The sequence below is a fragment of the Choloepus didactylus genome (assembly GCF_015220235.1).
Source record: "Choloepus didactylus isolate mChoDid1 chromosome 25 unlocalized genomic scaffold, mChoDid1.pri SUPER_25_unloc4, whole genome shotgun sequence".
In the NCBI taxonomy this organism is placed as follows: Eukaryota; Metazoa; Chordata; class Mammalia; order Pilosa; family Megalonychidae; genus Choloepus; species Choloepus didactylus.
In genome coordinates this window covers 59852-78326 of record NW_023637609.1, presented here as the reverse complement: position 1 = coordinate 78326, position 18475 = coordinate 59852, and the positions used below count along the sequence as shown (strand labels likewise).

Sequence of the window (18475 nt, the reverse complement as noted above, 5' to 3'; positions counted from 1 at the left end):
GTCCTCTTTCACTCTTTTGGATATGGATATCCAACTCTCCCAGCCCCATTTGTTGAAAAGACCATTATGACTCAGTTCAGTGACTTTGAGGGCCTTAGCAAAGATCAGTTAGCCATAGATCTGGGGGTCTATCTCCGAATTCTCAATTCAATTCCATTGATCTATATGTCTATCTTTGTGCCAGTACCATGCTGTTTTGACAACTGTGGCTTTATAATAAGCTTCAAAGTCAGGGAGTTTAAGTCCTCCCACTTCGTTTTTCTCTTTTAGAGTGTCTTTAGCAATTTGAGGCATCTTCCCTTTCCAAATAAACTTGATAACTAGCTTTTCCAAGTCTGCAAAGTAGATTGTTGGAATTTTGATTGAGATTGCATTGAATCTGTAGATGAGTTTGGGTAGAATTGACATCTTAATGATATTTAGCCTTTCTTTCCATGAACATGGAATATTTTTCCATCTTTTAAGGTCCCCTTCTATTTCTTTTAGTATAGTTATGAAGTTTTCTTTGTATAGGTCTTTTACATCTTTGGTTAAGTTTATTCCTAGGTACTTGATTTTTTTAGTTGGTATTGAAAATGGTATCTTTTTCTTGAGTATCTCTTCAGTTTGTTCATTTCTAGCATATAGAAACATTACTGACTTATGTGCATTAATCTTGTATCCTGCTACTTTGCTAAATTTGTTTTTTAGCTCTAGTAGCTGTATTGTCGATTTCTCAGGGTTTCCAGATGTAAGATCATATCGTCTGCAAACAATGACAGTTTTACTTCTTCTTTTCCAATTTGGATGCCTTTTATTTCTTTTTCTTCCCAGATTGCCATGGCTAGCACCTCCAGCACAATGTTGAATAACAGTGGTGACAGCAGGCATCCTTGTCTTGTTCCTGATCTTAGAGGGAAGGCTTTTAGTCTCTCACCATTGAGTACTATGCTGGCTGTGGGTTTTTCATATATGCTCTTTATCATATTGAGGAAGTTTCCTTCAATTCCTACCTTTTGAAGTGTTTTTATCAAAAAGGGATGTTGGATTTTGTCAAATGCTTTTTCAGCATCTATTGAGATGATCATTTGATTTTTCCATTTCAAATTGTTAATGTGTTGTAATACATTGATTGATTTTCTTATGTTGATCCATCCTTGCATGCCTGGAATGAACCCCACTTGGTCATGGTGTATGATTTTCTTAATGTGTCTTTGGATTCAATTTGCAAGTATTTTCTTGAGGATTTTTGCATCTATATTCATTAGGGAGATTGGCTGGTAGTTTTCCTTTTTTGTAGCATCTTTGCCTGGTTTTGGTATTAGGTTGATGTTAGCTTCATAAAATGAGTTAGGTAGTGTTCCATTTTCTTCAATGTTTTGAAAGAGTTTGAGTAAGATTGGTGTCAGTTCTTTCTGGAAGGTTTGGTAGAATTCTCCTTTGAAGCCATTTGGCCCTGGGCATTTATTTGTTGGAAGATTTTTGATGACTCATTGGATCTCTTTGCTTGTGATGGTTTGATTGAGGTCTTCTATTTCTTCATTGGTCAGTGTAGGTTGTTCATATGATTCCAGGAAATTGTCCATTTCCTCTACATTATCCAGTTTGTTGCCATACAGTTGTTCATAGCATCCTCTTATATTTTTTTTTAATTTCTTCCAGATCTGCAGTTATGTCACATTTTTCAGTCATTATTTTGTTTATATGGGTCTTCTCTCTTTTTGATTTTGTCAGTCTAGCTAGGGGCTTGTCAATCTTGTTGATCTCAAAGAATCAACTTTTGGTGATATTTATCCTCTCTGTTGTTTTTTTTGTTCTCTATGTCATTTATTTCTGCTTTAATCCTTGTTATTTCTTTTCTTCTACTTGGTTTAGGATTGGTTTGCTGTTCATTTTCTAGCTTCTCCAGTTGATCCCTTAGTTCTTTGATTTTGGCTCTTTCTTCCTTTTTAAGATATGCATTTAGTGCTATAAATTTCCCCCTCAGTATTGCTTTTGCTGCATCCCATATGTTTTGGTATGTTGTGTTCTCATTTTCATTCATGTCTATATATTTAGCAATTTCTCTTGCTATTTCTTCTTTAACCTACTGATTGTTTAGGAGTGTGTTGTTTAACCTCCAGGTATTTGTGAATTTTCTAAGTCTCTGATGGTTATTGACTTCTAATTGTATTCCATTGTGGTCAGAGAATGTGCTTTGAATAATTTCAATCTTTTTAAATTTATGGAGGATTGTTTTATGTCCCAGCATATGATCTATTCTGCAGAAAGTTCTGTGAGCACTAGAAAAGTATGTGTATCCTGGTGATTTGGGATGTAATGTTCTGCATATGTCTGTTAAATCTAATTCATTTATCAGATTGTTTATGTTTTCAATTTCCGTATTGGTCTTCTGTCTGGTTGATGTATCTATAGGAGAGAGTGATGTGTTGAAATCTCCCACGATTATTGTGGAAACATCAATTGCTTCCTTTAGTTTTTCCAGTGTTTCTCTCATGTATTTTGTGGCACCTTGATTGGGTGCATAGACATTTATGATTGTTATTTCTTCTTGTTGAATTGCCCCTTTTATTAGTATGTGATGTCCTTCTTTGTCTCTCAAAACATCCCTGCATTTGAAGTCTATTTTATCTGAGATTAATATTGCTACACCTGCTTTCTTTTGGCTGTAGCTTGCATGAAATATTTTTTTCCATCCTTTCACTTTCAATTTCTTTGTGTCCCTGTGTCTAAGATGAGTCTCTTGTATGCAACATATTGATGGTTCATTTTTTTTGATCCATTCTGCAAATCTATATCTTTTAATTGGGGAGTTTAATCCATTTACATTCAACGTTATAACTGTGAAGGCATTTCTTGAATCAGCCATCTTATCCTTTGGTTTATGTTTGTCATATATATTTTTCCCCTCTCTCTATTAATATCCTTTGTTGTACCCATATCAAATCTCTTTAGTACTGAACCTTTCTCCAAGTCTCTCTTTCATTTCTTTGTTTCTCTGTCTGTAGGGCTCCCTTTAGTTTCTCCAGTGGGGCAGGTCTGTTGTTAGCAAATTCTCTCAGCATTTGTCCGTCTGCGAAAAATTTAAGCTCTCGCTCAAATTTGAAGGAGAGCTTTGCTGGATAAAGTTTTCTTGTTTGGAAATTTTTCTCACTCAGAATTTTAAATATATCTTGCCACTGCCTTCTTGCCTCCATGGTGGCTGCTGAGTAGTCACTACTTAGTCTTGTGCTGTTTCCTTTGTATGTGGTGAATTGCTTTTCTCTTGCTGCTTTCAGAACTTGCTCGTTCTCTTCCATGTTTTACAGTGTGATCAGAATATGTCTCGGAGTGGGTTTGTTTGGATTTATTCTATTTGGAGTTTGCTGGGCATTTATGATTTGTGTATTTATGTTGTTTAGAAGATTTGGGAAGTTTTCCCCAACAATTTCTTTGAATACTCTTCCTAGACCTTTACTCTTTTCTTCCCCTTCTGGAACAGCAATGAGTTTTATATTCAGACGTTTTATAATATCTGTCATATCCCTGATGTCTGTTTCGATTTTTTCAATTTTTTCCCCATTTTTTCTTTTATGCTTTCATTTTCCATTCTGTCATCTTCCAGGTCACTGATTCGTTGTTCAACTTCCTCTAGTCTTGTACTATGAGTTTCCAGAATCTTTTTAATTTGGTCAACAGTTTCTTTAATTTCCATAAGATCATATTTTTTTATTTAGTCTTGCAATGTCTTCTTTGTGCTCTTCTAGGGTCTTCTTGATATCCTTTGTATCTCGTACTATGGTCTCATTGTTCATCTTTAGTTCTTTGAGTAGCTGCTCTAGGTGCTGTGTCTCTTCTGGTCTTTTGATTTGGGTGCTTGGGCTTGGGTTATCCATATCGTCTGGTTTTTTTCTTATGCTTTAGAATTTTCTGTTGTTTTTGACCTCTTGGCATTTGCTTAACTTGATAGGTTTCTTTTAGGATTTGTAGACCAATTGAAGTCCTTATCTCTAATTTTTCAGATCTACAGCTTCGTGGAGTACACTTTAGCTAACCAGCAGGTGGTGTCCACGAGCCACCTGTTCTCCAGAAGCCAGTTCTCCCCTGTTTTGCCTCTGTGGTGAGTTGGGGAGTGAGTTTTGTGGGGTCCAATTGGTTTACCAAGTTGCATGTGTAGTTGGTGTTGCCCGCCCTGTATATGGGGCATGTTTCTGGGTGGTCAGGGAGGGGAGGTGGCTCTAACAATCAAATCTCCCTGGTGATCCTGGAGTTTTAAAGCTGCTGCAATAGTCTAATCCTTCAGTTCAGTTCTGCCACAGTTTGTCTCTGCCACTGACCCACAAGTCCTTGGTATTGGCGTATGGCTCCTGAGACGTGTGAGTGGGTCCCTCTTCCAGGCCGTGCACCCCCTGGTCCTCTGTTGAGGGATGGCTGTGCTATGTCACAGGTGAGTGTCATCCCCCCAGGGCGGTTCTAGGCTGCTGGGCTGTGTAGGGAGGCTCCCAGTCTGCTGAAATGATGGCTGAATGGGGCTTTGTTAATTCACACTGCTCCACCTTCCCAACTCTGGGACAATCAGCTGAGGTTGCAGGGAAGGCTAATGTCCATGCCCAGTATTGTGGTGTGTGCCTGTTATTTGAAGCACTTCCATCACACTGGATTGTCTGGGGCAGCTCTGGACTATGGGGCTGGTGATGGGCAGGAGTGTTTCCTGTCCTCCAGGATGATGGCTGTGAATGAACATTCCCCTTTTCTTGGGAAGTTGTGGTGTTTAGTGAATTTTCTCAGCCACTGGATTATTGCCTTTTGTCTCAGAGCTCTCTTAGTTCTGCTCTTATCTTGACCTGCTCAAACTGCAAGTCTTTGAGGCTTTCTGTATTGGCCTTCTTACAGTAATTGTTTTAGAAAAAGAAAAAAAGGATTAAAAAAAAGGGGGGGGCCTCCTCACAGATGTAATGGGTTATTGAAATGCTAAGAGACAAAGCAATTAGGGCCATTAAGGAAAGGTCCACAAGGCAGAGAGATCAGCTTTTCTTTGGGATTTGCATATGAGCCTCAGGGCCTGAGCTCTGCCCTTCCCTTTTCTATGTTCACCAGAACTCCAAAAATCCTCCGCTTTTATTTTGGAGTTTTTTGTGCTGTTTTTTTCTATGCCTGTCTCCTCTCTGCTGGGCTGGTTGCTCTCAGATTCTCTGGTGTCTGGTCTCAGTCTTTCTATGGTTGGAGTTTGGATCAGTAGAATGAGTTTCCGATAAGGGCTGCCACTGCAGTTCTCCCTTCTCCTTCCCGGAGCTGACAGCCCCTCCTCCCACGGGACTGAGCCTGGCAGGGAGGGGTGCAGGTCCCCTGGCCACAAAAACTTACAGATTTCACCAATCTCAGCAGTTCCATGTTTTCATGAGTGTTGTATGAAGTATGCCCAAAGTCAGATTGCTCTGCGGTCTCCAGTCCACGCACTTCCTGGCTTTCTACCTACTTTCCTGGAGGAGTAACTAAAACATACAGCTCACCAGTCTGCCATCTTCCCCCGCCTCCCCTGATAACACTTTTATTGCATCCTACAGGTTATCTTGTGTTCTCTTTATTTTCATTTGTCTCTACATATTTACCAATTTGTCTTGCAGTTTCTTCATTGAACCACTGGTTGTTTAAGAGTGTGTTATTTAACCTCCATATATTTGTTAAAGATCTTGTTCTTTGGTGTGCGGAACACTGATTACGTGCTTCAACTTGGCGGGCCTGGGCTGGGGGACCGGATCCACCCCTGGGGAGGGTAGTGGGCACGGGCGACAGCGCCCTCTACAGCCCCCCGGGCCTGGGAAAGTGAGGCCGGAGGCAGGCCCCATTTCCTCTCCCAAAATACCAATGTTAGGGGAGGCTTGCCGGAGGGAACCGCCTTTTCCCCACCCCCTTATCTTGCCCGGACACTCCCCGTTGCCAGTGCAACCCCCATCACCACCGGTGCGCATACATTGTTGCCAGACACCGTTACGGAGCAACTCTCGCCCCTTTTCAATCAACCTCCGCGCTCTCTCAGAACCAATCCAAGCCTTTAACCCCTACAGCTACCCCGCCCTCTAAACCGCCCGATATAAGCTTGTACTCTCCCCTAATAAACGCTCTCTCTCTCTTGGTTTCTTCACCCTAAAAGAACCGTGTCCCGCCTGTTCCTTTCTCGCCGCCCTCCATACTTGCACGCCTCCCGCCGGGGACCTGGCCAAGTCCCCCGCCTCGCCCTCGCCTCCGGGAAAGAGCCCCCGCCGCCGGTACCCTCGGAGCAATCCTGAGAGCCTAGGATTTAGCAACCGGCCGCCACCCTCCCCAAGACGAGTCAACTGCGACCGCAACTGGCGCCCAATGTGGGGCACCTGGAATTAAAAGTCCTCTCTACGCAGCGGTCCAGTGAAACCACCCGCTCGCCCGGACGCCTCTCCAGCTCCCCTTCTCCTCGCCTGCAAAGTAAGGGCTGCCTCTCCCTCGCCGCCCCGCGGAGCCGCCCCTCCCTCGCCGCTCCACGTCTGGAGCCGCCCCTCCCACGCCGCTCAGCGCCCGGGCCGCTCTTCCTTTCCCGCGTTAACCTAACTCTTACCCCCGACTACCTTTCGTCTTCTCTTCCTATGTCCCCCCATTCCTCCTAACACTCTTCCTCCAGTAGCTTTCCCTCTTCCCCTCCATTACTTTGCTGTGGTCCTCTGTGTCTTTGTTTCTTTGTTTAGCGCGGTGTGCCTCTTTGCAACCGCCCCCCCCCCAAACTGCTCTCGCTACTAGAGGGTCCTGCCTTCTATTCTCACCGTCTCCTTCGGCCTCGCGGCCACGGTTTACCTCATTTTCTTTACTCAATAATCAACCCCCCTTTTTTTTCTTTTCTCACTCCGCTATGGGTAATCGTCTATCTGCACGCCAAGCACCCCAAGTTCGCGCTCTGGCGGGTCTCCTAGACACACATCGCTGTAAAGTGTCTGTCCGGCAGCTGCAGGTATACTGGGACCTCCTGCTGCCCTTTAACCCATGGCTCACCACTTGCCATCTTTGGGACCCTGTTACTTATGATCGCCTTATTGATAGGGTCACCAACGCCATGGAACATGAGAGCAAGCGCTTCCCTCCCGGCTTGCTCCCCACCTTAATAACCATCCGCTCCTGCCTTCAAGGCTCCCTCCCCCCTGATCGAGGCCCCATTAAATCCAAGGAGGCCCTATCAACCCAGCCAACAGATTCAGACAGCGATACTAATGTAGACCACGATTCGGACACAGAATCCTTAGTCGAGCAAATTAACAACGCGCTCGAAGTCGCCCCCCAAAAACAAAGCAATACTAAGCCTCGCCAAGATGGCGAACTTCCTCCTTCTTCTTCCATCGAGGGGAGGAAGTGCTCCGGCGATGACGTCAGCCCTAAGCTGGGCCGGAAACCGCATGCGCTTTACCCCGCCCTTTCACAGGGCGGAGTTAGTCCGCCATCTTATGCCTTGGGCCCCGCCCTTTCACAGGGCGGAGCTAGTCCACCATCTTATGCCTTAGCCACTCCCACCGCGCCGCCGTCTTGCGACGCTTGGGGCCTCCCACTTCCGCCTCCCCCTCCGGCGAGCTCCCCCTCGGAGCCGCTACCGGCAGCTGCCGCCGCTCCTCCCACCCTGCCGACTAACAACCCCTGGCTGCCTTCTACACCTCAAGGCAACCCTTGGGGCAACGCTCCCCCTACCCCCACTCCCGCGCCAAGCCCTCTGCAAGCGCGTCCTCCTTTCTCTCATGCTTTTCGCTGCTTTCCTCTTAACCTTACCCCCACACCACAGAAACCGTATGACTGGTATCCCATTGACTCTGATACTATCAAGCAGCTTCGCAGGGCCGTCAAGGAAGACGGGTTAGGTAGCCCATACGCTTCCCAATTACTACAGGATATCGCCATGAACTTTTGCCTCCCCCAAGACTGGGCCTCGCTTGCCCGTTCCATTCTTAACCCCGGCCAGTTTGTAGATTGGTGTGCTCACTTCCAGGCGGAAGCAGCTAAGCAAAGCGAGCAAGACGCAGCCACTGGAGTCTATCATCACCCCGAAGCCTACTTGGGCACGGAAGCGTTTATAAATGCATCCGCCTATATTAATGTGCCTGCCGCCTTTTGGCCTATCCTTCGGGGAATCGCCTTGCGAGCTTTTGCCAACTGTTCCACCTGTTGGCCTACTAAATTCACCAAGCTCCTCCAGGAGCCAAATGAGCCTTTTGCCACCTTTGTCTCTAGGGTTGAGGAAACCTGCGCTCAAAAGGTTAATGATCCCCAGGCCCAACTGGCTCTCGCTCGAGAACTCATTCTCGAGGGAGCCAATCCCCCTTGCAAGCAGGCTATTCTTCCCTTGCGGGAGAAGAGCCTATGCGATTGGATACTCGCCTGCAGCGCCTTTGACCCAGCTGCCGCGTCCCTAGCCCAGGCTGTCTCTGGCGCTGTCACTGCCGCCTTAGCTGCCACCACCGGTTGTTTTAAGTGCGGGCAGAGCAGTCATTTTTCCCGGGAGTGCCCCAATGCAGAAGTCAACCGCCCGCCTTTCATGCAGCGTAATGGGCGCCCCCCTCCCACTCCTTGCCCACGCTGCCAGCGTGGCTATCACTGGGCGCACGATTGCAAGAGCAGCCCCAGAGATCTTAGCAAGGATAGCTTAAAAAACCTCTGCTATCCCTGGTGCCCTGATGGCAGTCAGCGCCAGGGCACTGAGCAAGCTTTAAACTCCAAGCGGGGCAAGCCTCAGCCCCGCCCCTAAGAGGCAGCGTGCCGGCCGGTTCTAATAAAACTAATCACTTCACCGGCAGTAAAACGCTTCTCTGGACAGTCCCTATCACCCCAGAAAAGCCTACTCGTAAGTTAAGAATAGAGGGGCAATGGTACACGGGCACGCTCGATTCAGGGGCAGAGGTCTCTTGCATGCCCGCTCAGTATGCCACCATGTGCATGGTTCTCGATGGTCCCTCGGTAGTGGGAGCCACTGGTACCTCCACCTCTCTTCAGGCCATAGGGCCCATTAAGTGGGAAGATGAAGAGGGCCACTCAGGCACCTTCCGCCCATTATTTCTACACACCATAGACCAAATTTTATGGGGCCGTGACATCCTCGCCGCCTCTGGGGCAGTGCTTACCATGCAGCCCCCCCAATAATGTGCGCCACTGCTCGTTTAACACCTCCAGCGCCCGTTCCTCTGCAGTGGAATACTGAGGAACCTATATGGGTGGAGCAGTGGCCCCTTCCCACGCACAAATTAGTTGCACTCCAAGCCCTTGTATACCTTACCTTAAAGTGGGCCCCTACAGGGTGCAAACTCCCTACAGTTAACTGGCTCGGCCAAGAAAGCGAGGAATCCTGCACACATCTTAATCTTACAGTGCAGCTCCCCACTGATCCCTCCTGGTTACTCGGTCAAACTTGGGGCTTCAGAATCTATGAGAAAGGAGCCGACCGAGGATCACTTATTCTTATAAAAAAGGAGGCTGTAAACCAACCAGGCCAAAATACTGCATTAAGAACACCCTCTGGCATAGGTCCCAACCAAGTCATTAACCCCCTTTTTCCACAGCCCTCCAGCCGCACTTCAAGTACAAGCAGCGCATCCGGAAACCGCACCTCAGCTACAAACAGCGCATCGCCAACCCCACCACCCCAACCTTTTCTACCCCCCTCTCATTACTCCTCTCCCCTCTTCAGCCTTATCCAAGCGGCCTTCACCTCAGTGAATTCCTCCAACCCCAATCTTACCTCCTCTTGTTGGCTTTGCCTCTCCACTTCCTCCCCCCTGTATGAGCCAGTTGCCTCCAACCTCTCCTTTTCAGAAAACACAGAGGACAGCCCCTCGGAATGCAATTGGAATACCTCTGCCGTCCCCCTAACCTTTCATTCAGTCTCCTTTACAGGAAAGTGCATCCGCCCTCGCTCAAGTAACTCTCCCAACCTCACAGCTTGCGCCGACTACTCATCTCCCAGCAGCTCTGCAAAATTTCTCATCCCTCATAACTCCTCCCAATGGCTCTGCTCCTCTACAGGACTTACCCCCTGTCTTAACGTGCAAACCCTCAATACAACTAATGAAACTTGCCTCCTAATTGTCCTTATCCCTAGGGTCCTATACCACAGCAAGGAAGACTTCTTCCTCCGCCTGGAAACAACTGCAGCTTCTGCCCCACTGCAAAAACGAGAGCCCATCACCGTCCTCACGATTGCCTCCCTCCTAGGTCTTGCAGGCGCTGGCACCGGAATCGCTGCATTAGCCAGTCAAGACTCCGCCCTAACTCACCTCCAGGCGGCTGTTGACGAGGACATTCGTCACCTACAAGATGCTATTTCCCATCTTAAAAATTCTGTCAATTCCCTCTCTGAGGTAGTGCTCCAAAACCGCCGAGGTCTCGACCTTCTCCTCCTCAAAGAAGGAGGCCTCTGCGCCGCCCTAGGAGAAGAGTGCTGTGTATATGCCAATTCCACAGGTCTCGCCGAGGACAGCCTAAAGAAGGTCCGAGAGGGACTGGAACAACGCAAAAGAGACCGTGAAGCCACCAGCTATTGGTCCCACATCTTTACCCCCCTCCTCCCTTACCTCCTCCCTCTCCTCGGCCCCCTACTAATGATTATTCTAGCTCTCACCTTAGGACCCTGCATTATCCGCAGAATTGTCCAGCTTGTAAGGAAACAAACGGATGCTATTTTTTCCTCGTTCGTGCAAGTCCAGTACCAGCGACTCGCCACCTCTGACGCTCCCTACTCCGAGATGACAACCAACCCTCCGCGACCTCACCGCCACCGGTCAACCCGCCGACCGCGAGGCCCTTCTCGATCGCCTGAACATCGCACCAACCTCGAGCTCCAGCTTCTCTGAACCTCCAACTTTAAACCCCCCACCCTCGTCCATCCCGCAAGCAGCAAGGCCCCTGTCGAGCGCCCGGGCGCCACACCAACGCCGAGCTCCAGCCTCGCTGAGCCACCGTCAACCCCTTTTCCCCTCCCCGACCTCCCCCTTCCCTCATCCCTTAGCGGACTTCTCCGGTAAGCTTCTTCCTTTAATTAGAAAAGAAGGGGGAAATGCGGGACACTGATTACGTGCTTCAACTTGGCGGGCCTGGGCTGGGGGACCGGATCCACCCCTGGGGAGGGTAGTGGGCACAGGCGACAGCGCCCTCTACAGCCCCCCGGGCCTGGGAAAGTGAGGCCGGAGGCAGGCCCCATTTCCTCTCCCAAAATACCAATGTTAGGGGAGGCTTGCCGGAGCGAACCGCCTTTTCCCCACCCCCTTATCTTGCCCGGACACTCCCCGTTGCCAGTGCAACCCCCATCACCACCGGTGCGCATACATTGTTGCCAGACACCGTTACGGGAGCAACTCTCGCCCCTTTTCAATCAACCTCCGCGCTCTCTCAGAACCAATCCAAGCCTTTAACCCCTACAGCTACCCCGCCCTCTAAACCGCCCGATATAAGCTTGTACTCTCCCCTAATAAACGCTCTCTCTCTCTTGGTTTCTTCACCCTAAAAGAACCGTGTCCCGCCTGTTCCTTTCTCGCCGCCCTCCATACTTGCACGCCTCCCGCCGGGGACCTGGCCAAGTCCCCCGCCTCGCCCTCGCCTCCGGGAAAGAGCCCCCGCCACCAGTACCCTCGGAGCAATCCTGAGAGCCTAGGATTTAGCAACCGGCCGCCACCCTCCCCCAGACGAGTCAACTGCGACCGCATTGGTGGTTGTTGATCTCTAGTTGCATTCCTTTGTGTTCAGAAAATGTGCTTTGAATAATTTCAATCTTTTCAAATTTATTAAGACTTGTTTTGTGCCCCAGCATATGATCTATCCTGGAAAATGTTCCATCGGCACTAGGGAAGAATGTATATGCTGGTACTTTAGGATGTCACAATCTATATGTGTCTGTCAAGTCTAATTCATTTATCATATTGTTTAAATTCTCAATTTCTTTGTCCTCTGTCTAATTGTTCTATCTCTAGAAGAGAGTGGAGTATTGATGTTTCTCACTATTGTAGACATGTCTATTGTTTCTTTCAGTTTAACCAATGTTTGCCTCATGTTTCTTGGAGCTCCTTGATTTGGTGCATAAACATCTATGATTATTTCTTCTTGGTGAGATATCTCTTTTATTAATATATAGTGTCTTTCTTTGTTTCATGACATCTTTGCATTTGAAGTCTATTTTGTCTGATATTAGTACAGCTTCCCCAGTTTTGTTAGATTGCTATTTGTGTAGATTATTTTTTCCATCCTTTCACTTTCAGTCTCTTTGTGTCACAGAGTATAAGAAGAGTCTCTTGTAAACAGCATATCAATGGGTCATATATTCAATCCATTCTAGCAGTCTGTATTTTTTAATTGGAGAGTTTAATCATTTCACATTCAAAATTGTTACTGTGAAGGGGATTCTTGAACCAGCCATCTTATCCTGTTTTTTAGTTGTTTGATCTGTTTTCCCCCTATCTTTTTTTTTCCTTTAAGTTACCCTTAATAATAACTCTCCAGTTCTATGCTCTTATCCAGACCTCTGTCTCCTTTCATTTTTTCTCAGCTGGTAGATTTCCCTTTAGTATTTCTTGCAGGTCAGTCTCTTGTTAACAAATTCTCTCAGTGTTTCCTTGTCTGTGAAAATTTTAAACCCTCCCTCAATTTTGAAGGAGAGCTTAGTTGGATAAAGAATTCTTGACTGATAATTTTTCTCTTTCACAATCTTAAATAGGTCATGCCACTGCCTTCTCACCTCCAAGGTCCCTGCTGAGTAGTTCATAGTTAGTCTTATGTTGTTGCCCTTTTATTTGGTGAATCACTTCTCTCTTGCTGCTTTCAGCATTTGACTATCTAATCAGTATATGTCTCAGAGTAGGTTAACTTATATTTATTCTATTTGAAGTTCTTTGGACATCTTTGATTTCATATTTATATCATTTAAAAGCTTGGGGATGTTTTCCTGAACTATGTCTTGAAACACTCTTCCTAGCCCTTTACCCTTCTCTTCTCCTTCTGGGATTATTATTCTTTTCATTTTCACTTCATGGTGTCCATTATTTCTCTGAGATCTATTTCATTGTTTTAAATTGTTTCTATTGTTCTTTTGTGTGCTTGCATTAATTACTCTGTCCTCAAGTTCACATCCTTTTTTCTGACTCTTCAAATCTGCTATTGTGTTTCTAGTATATTTTAATTTCCTAGTGTCTTTTACTTCCATAAGGTCTTTGGTTTTTTTTAATTTGCTCTTTCAAATTCTTCTTTGTGCTCTTGTAGAGTCTTCTTGACTTCATTTGTGTCTTTAGCTATCTCACTGAAGTTGTTTTGGAGATTTTTGTGCTTCTTTAATTAATTGCTCTAAACTTTGTGTCTCTTTGACTTGTTAATTTGTTTATTTGGCTTCTCTATATATTCTAGATCCTTCAAGTAATTTGTAATTTTCTGTTGACTTCAGGGCATTTCCTTGTCTTGATAGGGTTATTTTGGGAAGTGCAGAATTATTTGGGTGTTTATGTATTTTGGTTTGCTGGAGTGCAGTTTCCCAGTCATACCTGTGGGTAGGGCTCTTGAGGCACAGCTTGCTGGAATGCAGTTTCCCTAACATACCAGCAGGTTGTGCTCTCAAGTAGGTCTTCCCCAAACTTCTCCTATGGAGTGGACAGAGTACAAAGCAGGTGGGGAACCAATTAGTACACTGGATCTCCATGTTCACTGGGGAATGCCTGTTCTGGGGCTGCAATTTGGACCCTGAGCAGGCAGGCTGGGAGTCTGATCTAGGGCACACCCAGATGGAACATGGTCCCTGCCTGCTGGCTCTCTGGCCACCTTGTGCCCATGAGTCTCTCAGGTGTGGGAGGGTCTCATGATTGCCTCTCCCTTCCCTGCTTCTCACTGTTGTACCCCCTAGGATTTCTGTGGGGGGACAGGAAATGCTATCCACAAGGTTCTGTCAAGGATGCTTCATGCTGACTGTGGAGGATCACACCCCAGTAAACTGTCAAGGTAGGTGCATAGAAGTGGAGATCCACTGTTCACTCACTTGCCTTGCAGTAGTTTTGCAGCTGCCAGCCAGGAGGCAGTCCAATGGGAACACACTCTCTACATCCCTTGAGCTACCCTTTTTCATATTTTTGTCAGTGTCCCCTTCATGTACTGTGGGGGACCATCTGTGGCTGGTCACACCCCAAAATCATGGTTCCTGGTGTACTGTAACCCCTTTCTAGTTGCTTTCAAGGAGGAGAAGCCTGTTCTGCCTCACCTACCCTGCTGTCTTCCGAGAAGCGTGACCTTCCATTGATTATTTTTTAGTAGTAGCCTAACAAGTGGGTGGGGATTGGTATCTTATTGTGGTTTTGATTTGCAATTCCCTAATTGTTAATGATATTGAGTGGTGCTCAGGGCTGTGTGGATCCATGTGTCCAGCAGGCATGTGTCCATGGAAGGACCTCACACCCATGTAGCAGGCCTCTGGTTACAGGGGGCTACTATGTGTGCAGTTGCTACAGACACTGTCCATTGAGTCAGTTTGCCAACTCCTCTCAGAAGCCAGCACCACCTGGTCTTCATTCCAATACATCTCAAGGATCTCCTCCTCAGTGTACTACAACTTGACACTCTGCTCTGCCAGCTCTCACTCCACTGCCTGCAGCTGTGCCATGCTTTTGGTCAAGAGCACCATCACCATGTCTTTCTGACCAGAGAGGGAATACACAGGGGCATGTGAGCTGAGGGCTTCTTCCACAGGCTTGCTCTCCCTCATCATCTGCTGTGCTGAGCTGGTGAAGATCTGCGCCAAACACCAGTGCAGCTGCATGTCAATGCAAATTTCATAGTCAGACATATTAATCTATGTAATGCCCAAAAGCTCTTCTTGCTGCTGCTGATTCACTGAGCACACATATAATTGAAGTGACTTTAAATGTCAGCATGCTTGAATGCATGGGGATTCTGAAAACTTCATTGAATACCAACAGAGCTTAGAATTATAGAGACTTAGAATAGTAAGTATTTGGTGTGTTGGAGTTGAATGGTGGCAAATAGATACAGATGTGTATTTTGCAGTCTTCCTTTACAGTCATTCTGGCAAAGTTCTTCAGCTGGGGCATATTCGTGAGGAGACATTCACTGCCACTATTGTGCAAAAATCCCACGTGGATTTGGGGTTCTTCTCATTAATGCAGGCATCACCATAAACAGACTCTTCAGTATCTTCATTCTTTTGAGTAGAAGTTCAAAGACCCTGCTGTCACCAGCCAGTAAATAGTCCAACAGGCATGCAGAGATGCAGCATGCCCTCCTCTCCATCATCTTGGCAAAAAGTCACTGTTACACCCTGAGGAGAGGTGGCCAGCTGGGGTCCTCACTTGCATGGTTCTTCCCTGTCACCAGGGAGTGCCTGCAGCTGCAGGGATGCAAGGGTCTGCAGATCTTCATCCCCCAATGTGGAGGCCTGTGCCCATTGTCTGTCCAGGATGCTACAGGCCTGGCACCTCAAAATGATCCACCATCTGTGCCAGAGGGGAGTCCCACAAAGCCAGAAGGAAGGGTGTGTCAAAAGGCAAGTTTGAGGGAGACAGAGAGGGCAGGGAGGAGCTGGATAGAGAGCAGGGAAGCCAGGGACTGGGGTATGCCCAGGGACTGACAGAGCTTGCTGAAGCCTGGGTGATTGGGCACATCTGAGAAGGAGGTATCCTGTTCCAGGGAGTCAATGGGAAGGAGATCAAAGTGTAAAATCTGATTGCACTCTACTTTGGGCTTCTGGTACTGTGGGAGGACATAGATATTGATGAAGCTGACATAGCTCCCTGCTGGAGGCAAGTGAACCCCAGCTTAGGTTTGGGATCCCTGGCTGCTCCCTGAGGACACCATCAGGATGTTGGCTGACAGGCTTGTTAACTGGGACTGGAGATAGGGCATTAAGCATGCAGTTTCTTCCAGCTGCATAAGCAGACAAATTTGTCTTTTCCTGAAGTAGAATCCTCTCAGTTGCTCCCTGCATGGATGTGGCTCTGGCTCAGTTTCTCCTCCTCCAGGCACCATTTCTCCTCCTCCAGTCATGCCACATCTGCCAAACTTCTCTGCTAGTTGATGAGCTGCAGTAGTTGCTGCAAGGCTTCCTTCTCATTGATGAAATGCAGCTTTTCCCTGTTGGCCTTGCCTTTCCCAGACAGTACTCAGTGTCCAGTTGGACAAGCTGCTGCTGGATACTTGGGACTCTCTTTCTGGTTTCCGCCTACTGCCAAGTAAGTCTGATTATGTCCACAAATCTTGTTTTATCAACACAGACAAACCTGATGATGATGTCTTTCTGAGTGAGCATCACAGAGCTGTTGAGGTAAATAAGAATAGCCAAACACAGCTAGGTTGGGAGGAAAATCTTGGAGGCCATCAGTAATAGCGCACCTATTCTTGAAGACATCGGTAAGCTTAGCCAAGCTCTGCATCAGGCCCTGCTTCTCTTTTTCTCCTGTAAAAATGACCTTCTTGATGGCCCAGATTTCATTCAATATGGCCTGTGCTTCATCCAGTTTATAGCCAGTGTGAGCACTGGACATATTATGATCAATATATTGCAAGATCTCCACCCCCTTCTATTTATATTTCAGTTCTTGCTTCATCTGGGTTACCTTTCTTTTTAATCTGGAAAGCCTATCCCAATGGCCTGCAATTACTGCTTTAATTTGATGTGGATCATCCTCTGTGTTTTTTGAATATCCAGAGATGGAGCTGGCATAGGAGCAGCTGTCATCCTCACACAGTTTATGCAATTGCTTGTATTCCTTCTGGTTCAGTTCAAAATGTTTCTGTTTAATCTGTTATATTCATTTCTTGGCATTGAAAGCCTCCTAGACTACAATTAAATATTCTTTCAACATCCGTTCCTCCACTTGCCTCCACTCTCTCTTGGATCCTCAATCTTCATAAGCTTATTTATGTGGTCCATGTAATAAATTCTAATTTCTTTATCACATAGTTTCCCATCCTAAAGAAAGTTCATCCCCAGTGCAATTGGCAAAGGGCAATGGCTTTGTTTTCTGGTCATGGGGATGGATCCACATGCCTAGGGCGTGTTGTGGTAGATGTAGAAGACGTGACCATCATAGTTGCGTGAAACTTCCCAGCTTGCGGACAACGGCAGCTCAGAACTCTTCTGGGACCATTGGCAGCAGCGGCTCCCACAGGGACTACCCGGGCAATAGGCGTTTCCCACGAGGACTCATGGGACTGACCCACTGCCACTGGCACTGGCCACCACTCAGCCATTGCATGATGGGCATGGGCCCCATCACCACTGGTAGGTGGCCCCGTCCACCACCACCTCTGCCAGTAGCAAGGTCAGGTGTCCGGGGCAAGGTGGCGACTTGCCAGGTGCATCCTCCAAATGGCGCCGGGACACAGGCGCCAGCCTGCTGCCTGCTGCATCCTGCATGCTGCCAATGATGCTGCCTGGATACTCACAGCCACTTCATGAGCATGCACCAGTCACAGATGCTAGACATCGGGCCTCTGCCAAGTGCCCCACTGAACCTGCTGCATGCCCTGCTATATTCATTCCTGATGCCCCCCACCCATAGGGCTCTAGTATATTTTTAACATGATCACCAGTGTTTTTCATTACCATAAGATCTGCTATTTTTCTGTTTACACTTTCAAATACTTCTTTATGCTCTTCTAGTGTCTTCTTTTATTTTAAAATTCAGTTCCATTGAGATATACTCACATACCTTACAGTCTTCCACAGTGTAAAGTTTTTCACAGTACCATCATAGTTGTGCATTCATCAGCAGAATCAATTTCTAAACATTTCTTTGCTCTAAATAAAGATAAAAATAGAAAAAAAAGTATAAAAGAACACCCAAAACAGTCCATCCACCCATCCTACCCTGTTTTTCATTTAATTTTTGTCCCTATATTTCTATTCATCTTTCTACACTTTGGATAAAGGGAGTGTGAGCCACAGGGTTTTCACAATAACAAAGTCACACCATGTAACCTGCATAGTTATACGTCATCTTCAAGAATCAAGGTTACTGGGTTGCAGGTTGACAGCTCCTGGTATTCCCTTGTTGCTATGCCAGTACACTGAAGGCTAAAAAGAGATATCTATATAGCACATAAGAATACACTCCAGAATGACCTCTTGACCCCATTTGAAGTCTCTGAGACACTGAAACTTTATTTTGTTTCATTTTGTTTTCTCCTTTTGGTTGAGAATATTTTTTCAACCCCACAGTCCCAGTTCCAGGCTCATACCTGGGAGCCATGTCCCATGTTGGCAGAGAGATTTACGCCCCTGGGAGTCAGGTCTCGGGGGGATGTCAGTGGGTTTACCTGCTGGTGGGCTTAGAGTGAGAGAGAGGCCACATCTGAGCAACCAAAAAGGTCCTCTGGGGGAGACACACACAATTATAAACAGGCTTAACTACTACTTTTCTGTAACAAGCTTCATGAGGGCAAACTCCAAGATTGAGAACTCAACCTATCAAATGATGTGCTTGCAGGAACGTCAGTAATAATGTATCTAGTGTCTTCTTGGTGTCCTTTATGA

The 18475-nt window shown here is 46.6% G+C and overlaps 1 pseudogene; it reads right to left on the bottom strand.

Moving 5' to 3' along the window:
• Nucleotides 1-14242: 14242 nt before the first annotated feature.
• LOC119525690 lies at nt 14243-17077 on the bottom strand (annotated as a pseudogene).
• Between the last annotated feature and the right edge of the window lie 1398 nt (nt 17078-18475).